The sequence below is a fragment of the Lycium ferocissimum genome, chromosome 7, assembly GCF_029784015.1.
Source record: "Lycium ferocissimum isolate CSIRO_LF1 chromosome 7, AGI_CSIRO_Lferr_CH_V1, whole genome shotgun sequence".
Lineage (NCBI taxonomy): Eukaryota > Viridiplantae > Streptophyta > Magnoliopsida > Solanales > Solanaceae > Lycium > Lycium ferocissimum.
Window position 1 is genome coordinate 35,359,124 of NC_081348.1, and position 8,258 is coordinate 35,367,381.

An 8,258-nucleotide genomic window follows, 5' to 3' on the forward strand; every position below is an offset into this window, starting at 1 on the left:
CACTAATGTGACCTGCTGTCCTGCTCTGCACCAAAACCTGTTATTCCCCTCCCCCTTCGCGCTCTTGCTATTTTAAAAAATAATTATAATTGCATTTTCATTAGCTTGAGCTAGTTGTCTCGGGTTCCAAAAAATCAAAAGGAGGAGGGAACTAGGGGCCATACTAGCCGTAAAGTTAAGAATTTTCCTCAATTAATTCATTGATCCGTTAAACGAAAAATGTAGTATACCAGTACAACAAGTGAGATTCCTAATTCCTAGCTCTCTTGCCAAATATACAGAGTAAATTTCCTAAAAGGTTACCCATATATCGAGAATTCTCTATCAATATCACTTTTGTTTCTTTTAAGATTAGAGTATCACCCAACTTTCACTATTTTTCTCAGAATATACTAAGCACACAAAACCTTCATTCTATTTTAGTTGGCATGCCATGTCATATAAAATTTTAATTTTTTAATACTATTAAATTTATTTTATTCATCCAATCCATTTAACTCAACTCAAACCCATTTTACCCAACCAATTGATATCTTAACTCATTTAATCCATCAAACAAGTCCGTAACTTTTACTCAAATCGTTCATATTCCACAAGGAGATAACAACAGTCGTTCATATTTCAATGTTTTTATACCCGATTTTATTCACTGAAGTTAATGGCTCATATTACCAAATTTAATTAGCAGGACAATATTTTCTCTCCATATAAATATTTGGTGTTTTTACTCTATTGAGGAGACAATTAGACTGGTTCTGATCTTCAAAATAATAAATTGTAGCAATAATACTTCAAAGAAGCTTGTGACAATGTATGTCCAGTAACGTGATGCAGACGATAAAATGACCGTGAGAATTTACCAAAAGAGACACATATGTGTTTAAACAGTTTCGCATAACTAACAAAAGACACTATACAAAATCCCTATATTTTACTAGAGTTTCTATTCTTCTTCGGCACAACAACTGCATAATCCTTCATGGCTTTTCTTTTAAAATGCCTTCCTCTCTTTATCAATCAACAGATTCAACAGTAAAAGTTACGGACTTGTTTGATCGGTTAAATGCATTAAGATATATATGGGTTGGTTGGGTAAAATGGGTTTAGGTTGAGTTAAATGGATTAGATGAGTTAAATAAATTTAATAGTATTAAAAATTAAAATTTTATATGACATGGCATGCCAACTAGGAAAGAAGGAGAGTTTTGTGTGTTTAGTATACTCTGAGAAAAATAGTGAAAGTTGAGTGATATTCCAGTCCTAAAAAAACAAAAAAAAAAAAAACAAAAATGATATTGATAGGGAATTCTTAATACATGGGTGACCTTTTAGGAAATTTACTCCAAATATACACCATTTTTCCACCTCATCCTTTTGAGCTATATGTGTTTTTGAGTTAGATAAGTAGAGAATTTTTCCCGAGTCTTGTTTTGCACAAAGGAAAACTGTTGACTTGGGTTTTACATACTCTCTCCGTTCCATAATAAGTGGTTCTTTTAGCTCATGCATACTCCTTAAAAATTGCTCACTCCTAGAAAATTAGGAGCGTTTTTACTAACTTATCCCTAATCAAATTGTGCTTACATAATTAATGCCTAGAAAAAGAAAAGGTAGTTAATGAATCTTGATTATTTAAATAAGGGCAATTTTGGAAGAATCTGCCCAAATTATTCTTAAAATTCTAAAACATCACTTATTTTGAAAAAAAATAAAACGCCTAAAAAATCACTTATTAGGGAACGGAGGGAGTATGTCACAATACTGGAAGCAACATGTTTTACAGGTATGGTTGAGAAAAAAAAAAAGATAAGATTAATAGAGTCGATGAGTTCTTGGTGTAATAAGTGGTTTTAGTTTATACAATTCATTTCATATATGTTTTCATCTTGAACTTGTGGTGTTTGAGCCATCTTACTTGCATCTCTACCATTCATTAAAATTTATGTAATGTTTTAGGAAACATTCAATATTAACGTAATATTTTTCTAAAATCTCATCACCTACTAATTTCAATTTTTTACCACTAAGTAGAACGTCAAAAATAATTCCGTACATTTTAAATAGTTCAAATCTAGTTTGAAGTGAAGAAAATAATTTTTACATCATTTAGTGATCTCAATTTCAGCACCAACTAGAATGTGTATATCAATATTAATAAATTGCTTAAAAGAAACTAGAGACTAGCTAATTTTCTTAAAGCTTGGCTTAATGCCAATATATGCTGACCAACGCAAAGCACTTATCTTTGGTTGTTAAAGCAAAACTCTTTGCCTTTTCGTGGATGGCACACTTCCTGGAATACTCTAATGCCCTAATCTCATCACTTCTCTTGTGGACGACACACTCCCTTGTATTTTTTAGTGTCAAATAGAAGATTGCATGGTGCTGTTTGATGCAGCAGTCCATATTTAAGTGGCCGTTTAATTTCTAGTGCATTAGCAAGGCGGCTGAGACATACTATGAATTTAAGTGGTGTGATCCGACACAGTTTTCTCGAATTATATATGTATACACTGTTTGAAAAATCATGCAAAGTAAACATTAGTTTATGGATGAATGTAACACCTTGTTAAAACTCCGAAGCCTCAAACCCAAATTAGTGTACCAACGCAAATATTGACACAAGCCAACGCTGTTTGTGTAAAATTCTATGTACGATTCATGATGGCCAGTTACACTACGGAATGCTGCCATATTGTCACTTACTAGTGGTGCTATAAGAAGAATTAGATATGAACTGAAATAATGTGTACTGAAATCTGATCTTTGGAACAAGGCCTTTGTATTATTATTGGATTTTTTCATTTGTACATACCTTTTTATATAAGGAAAATAATTACCAGCGTTTTTCTATTTTCACATATCTGAAACAGAACCAACTACATTATGAAAATTCAATTGAATACGTTGTAGTAAAGGCTCTATAGTTAAATAGTAAAAGCATTCCAAGATGCATTGACCATGTTAATAGAGGACATATCCATTTCTGAAATCCCTCTGTGGAAAGAACAGAAAATAGTAAGATTGATACATTTTCTTTAAAGAAATTACACACACCAATATTTTTGGAGTTGACAGTACATAATACTCCATGTTTAATGGAACAGATGAAAGAGCACATATATTGTACAAATTTAGGGATATGGAGGGGGTGAATAAATGCAAGATTCTAGCAGCAATAAAGCAAAAACTGCCTTGTGCTCACCACACTACACAATTTTTTATGGCACCAGCTTTGGCTAGATTGATTACTTTTTGTTCACCCTACTCTATAAATGACAAAGACCAATTCTTCATTAAACACCCATCTTGAAAGAAAAAGAAAATCATCCTCCTTTAGCTGACAATTTCTCAAAAGTTACAACTTTCTTCATGGCTGCTCAAAACCAAGTCCAAATTACCATTCCTAAAGACTATGGTGACAAAAATCAGGCCCTTGAAGAGGATTTTGACTACTCCCAAAGAGCACAGTGGGTTCGAGCCTCTATTTTAGGAGCCAACGATGGATTAGTTTCAATTGCATCCTTGATGATGGGTGTTGGAGCTATCCAAAAAGACGTAAAAACCATGGTACTTACTCGCTTTGCAGGGCTTATTGCTGGTGCTTGTAGCATGGCCATAGGAGAGTTTGTCTCGGTGTACTCTCAACTAGACATAGAGAGAGCTCAAATGAAGAGAGATAAACAACAGGAGAACAGAACAAAGGACGTGATGAAGGTGACAAGGAACAACTGCCAAATCCATTTCAGGCAGCCGTAGCCTCGGCTATTGCATTTTCATTGGGTGCCATTGTGCCTATTCTTGCTGCTGCATTTGTAGCTAATCATAAGGTGAGGCTGGCTGTGATTGTGGCTTCAGTGAGCTTGGCATTGTTAGCATTTGGAGGAATTGGTGCTTTCTTGGGTAAAAGTCCTATGATGAAATCTTGTGCCAGAGTTCTAATTGGTGGCTGGATGGCTATGGCCATTACCTTTGGTCTTACTAAGTTGATAGGCTCTATGGGCTTGGAAATGTGATGTGGACTGTATGTTCCTGTTCTTTGTCCTAGTTTAGTATCATCTTCTTAAGAAATTGATGTTGCAATTTCCTTTTGTGTAATGATCCCGGAGGAAAGGCTTAAGAATGAAAGAGAAGATCTCAATTTGTCAATCTTATTTCTGAAAACATTAGCTATGACACACAACCTTTTACTTATTCATGATATGGTAGGCAACTAGGCATCATCAACTGTCATAATCTAGCCATTGCATTGAAGCTAAATCAATTAACTATGCCTATCCCGAATAAAATTGAGGACGTTTACATGAATCTTCTATATCTATTCCTCTCCATTCGAGAGAAGTATGAATTTTCGCATACCGAAAAAAAAGATTGACATTGAAAACAGACTCCTATCGAACGGAGAGGTTCTATATTGTATGTATGGTCAAACAAAGAAGACAAGCTAAGACATGATTCAATTTCAAAGCCGGGCAAAATTGGCATCAATTTGCAAACATCTTAACGACAAGAGACAATAATTCATTCTGTTTGATAGGTAAAATGTCTCAATCAAAAGGAATAAGTTCAGTCTACTAAAACAAAGAAGAGAAAGTAACAGTCAGAATCATCACTCGGTGCGGTTCTTATTTGCAAGATATTCACCCTTGTGGAATCCTCTGAAATCGTTGGTAGTTTCAGCGGTATTCTGCTTTTTCAAACCTTTTCTCCCACCAAATCCAAACTTGGAGTCCCTGAATTCCCTGCTTTTCCTCTTTTCGTCTGGCCCCTTACCAAATGTCGCCTTCCCCCCTGAACAATCTCTGGGAGATACACCAGGTCTCTTCTTATTTAAGGGTTTAGTCCCATCTTCATCAAAAGCCAAATCTAGGCCACCAGCAGCCTCTCTATTGAAGCCAATTTGCTTCCTCCACTTTTTAACAAACTCAATCTCCTGCTTCTTCTGCTTAGCCCTTTCGTTCGTCTTTTGTGTTTGTACTTCCTTGGCCATTTTCTTGTTCTATCTGGCTCCTCCTCTCTGCATCCTCCTGAATCTTCCTCGTGCAGGCCAAGAGTCTGCACTTAGCTTTCTCCATGTAAGAATCAGGCTTCACCATTTCCCCATTATAATCATCAGGTCTCAGAAAATGTTCACCCTTTGACTGAAAGTTGGGATAGGCTCGGCGTACACACTCCAATCCCTGCATGAAGAAATAGAGCTCCCTTGCATAGTCATCATTCACATCCCCCTCATCTTGCTCCTCCTTGTCGATGTTAAGCCTGTGACTCCAATCCAAACCATCAGGCCTACCGATATCTCTCAGCTTGTCTAATAAACCATCCCAGTTATATACAGCATTATTTGAAGGTTCAGCCAACTTTACAACCTGCTGATCTTCTTCTTCAGATTCCGTTTCTGGCTCGTAATCCCTAACCATCATACACTCTCGCTTCCTGATGAGAAACGAAAAAGATAGTATTAGAAATATTAACTAACTCTATCTGTTTGAGCTACATATTCTATGTGAAGCTCTAAGAAAGGATGAGGGTCAACGAAGGTCAAGTACAAAAGTAAAACTATTCTTATTTATGAAAAGGGTATAATTTGAAGAAGCCCATTGTCTAGCCGCTAAAAGCTACTTACATGTTTGAAATTTACAACTTCCAACCCAGGAACTGGACACTAACAATACAACTCTTTTTCTGTTGTTACCTATGGTATTGTATTGTATTGTTACTTTAAATACAATGTTTGTTTTGATTGTTACCTAAATTTTATTGAATCGTAACGTGAAATCCATCATTATGTAACGATCAATTTGGTGTGACCGCATTGTTATCTTTTTTTTCCCCCCTTCCCATTTTGCCTTTGATTTTATCTTTTATCCTACATGTTTGTAATAACTATACCAATTACCCTATTTATCTTTATAATATTATAAGTTTATTCTTTAGATTGTTGTGTGACATTATGTAACGACTAGGGGCGGATCTAGGGCCCGCCGAGGGTGTTCACCCGAACACCCTCGGCAAAAAATTATACCGTATAGATAAGGTATTTTTTCATTTTTTATGTACATATATGAATTTTGAACACCCTAAAAAACGAGAGAAGAGGTTGGTTCAGTGATTTAGGGTGTTCAAAATTCACCTTGAGGTTCCAAGTTCAAATCTCAGTCACTACATTTTTATTTTTCGAACCCCCTCAGTGAAAATTTTAGATCCGCCACTGGTAACGACCGAAAAGATACCATTTATCCAAACGTCATATTCATCAGTACCACAAGTAACAACCATCCAAACAAGCTGCTAACAAGCCCATAGCTTAACAACCATCCAAACAAGCTGTTAACAAATCCATAGCTTTTCTTTGTTTCACTCCAAATTTGCAAAGATCTCTGTTTCCAGCTATTATCACGAGAGAAGCTAAATTACAATGCAATTAAGCAGTAAAAATCACGAAAAGAAAACACACAATAATTACGGTTTCCTTAATTTCACCCACCAAAAATCATCCGAAAAATAAGGGATAGAGAACTTACAACAAATTGAAGAATTCGAAAGAGATGGAGAGACAAACTCTTCACCTCTTGGACAAGGTTCTAGAGTTTTAGTATTAAATACAACTACTATTCGAAATATTTAAGGAAATTAGTCGTAATAATTATTTTCTTGACCACATTAAATTTAATTGCTATAACAATATTTTAACTACTACTTATTGTGGTTAGTGAATAGCTTTTGAATAACACAAAAATATTATAACCATATAGTTATGATATTTTGAGATATCTTTTTTAAAAATATTTCTTCAATTCAAATTAAATATAATTTCTTTTCAATTCAAATTTTACTTCTAAGTGAGACAAGCAAGCTAGGTAAATTAGCTGGTATCAGCCGAGACTAGCTTTGCTGACCCCCTCAACTTCAGGACATAAATTGATGGCAAGTCTCTTGTCCTTACACTGAAATGAGAGATGGTACCATTTGCCTTATTTGAATTCTGCAGCCTTCTTATGCTCCATAATCCTAAATAGATTATAACGAGTAATTATAGTTCGTCGTTGTGATGAAAAATCTGTTATATCTGAGTTCATTGAAGGACTTAAAACAAAATGCCAAAAGATCTCCTCTTTTGCATCATTGCATGTAATGAGTTTTAGAGGAGCTTCAGTTTCCACCATGTAAAACTTCCAACCCTTTTATTTTCACATTTAATATCCAAAAGAATTCCACATATCTAATTTTTTCAATCTAGGCCTAAAAGGACCAGGATAATCTCTATTAGATAGAAGGAAGAATGCAGAAACATTACGAAGTTGGTGTCCCCTATTGTATTTTAAAGTTATTATGGTCTAAACTCTAAAGTAGGTAAATTCATCTTCATTACAAAATAAATGATTAAATAAGTGAAGGGCTTGTGGCCTTTGTGGGAATAGCACACGTCTTGGTAATACTCTTATATATTTTGTGCTAACCTTAGTGTAGAAAGCACACTCCACTTAGTTTTATTTAATACTAACAAGTATCTCCCATATCTCTATTCTAGCAAGTGCTTTCCTATGCAGCAATCCATCCTCACAAGTCACAACCTCCTTGTCCAAAGGTCAAAAAGCAATTTTCTGAATCCTCTAGCTTTCAAAATTAGGTCATTTTGAAGTACATACCACACATACACACACAAAAGAAGATGCAAAAGGGGAGTAGGGAGCTAGAGCTTCGCCTACGGGTTCACAGAATCCAGTAATTTTGGCTCAAAGTGTTTTAAAATTCACTTAATATGTATAAATAATTTATCAAGAACCCAGTAAGCTGCGTTTTTTAGAGTTCAGAACCTGTAAAACTCAGCCTCTGAGTGATCCTTATGACATCTGTCAATTATAAAGGCATTTTAAATTTTTGAGACACTGGCTAGAAAGTGTAACTAATTCTTACTTCAAAAAGGAAGGAATGATGCATATTTACACATAAAAAGAAATTAAATATAGTGAGAGTATTTCAAATCATAAAGTATTTACTATAATGAGCATGTGTTATAATTTTTCCAGTTATAGTGAAGTCTTGCAGAGTCTGCCAACAGGTGACTCGCCAACTATGGCTATTATCTCTGAGCCTTTGCATTATATGTTTTTTTCTAAGTTTATCAACATTTCTAACTTTCTTCCAATTCCAACTTTCTCAGAAGTAAACATGAATCGTGTATTGATTTTGAAAGATTTAAGTGATTTCTGAATATAGAAATGGAAGACTTTAGTAAGCTGGCAATCAACAAGCACTAT

General features: G+C 34.9%; 2 pseudogenes; one reads left to right on the forward strand and one right to left on the reverse strand.

The window, feature by feature from the left end:
- Positions 1-3,310: 3,310 nt before the first annotated feature.
- LOC132062768 (vacuolar iron transporter homolog 4-like) lies at positions 3,311-4,270 on the forward strand (annotated as a pseudogene).
- A 202-nt stretch (positions 4,271-4,472) lies between these two features.
- LOC132062769 (probable rRNA-processing protein EBP2 homolog) lies at positions 4,473-5,821 on the reverse strand (annotated as a pseudogene).
- Between the last annotated feature and the right edge of the window lie 2,437 nt (positions 5,822-8,258).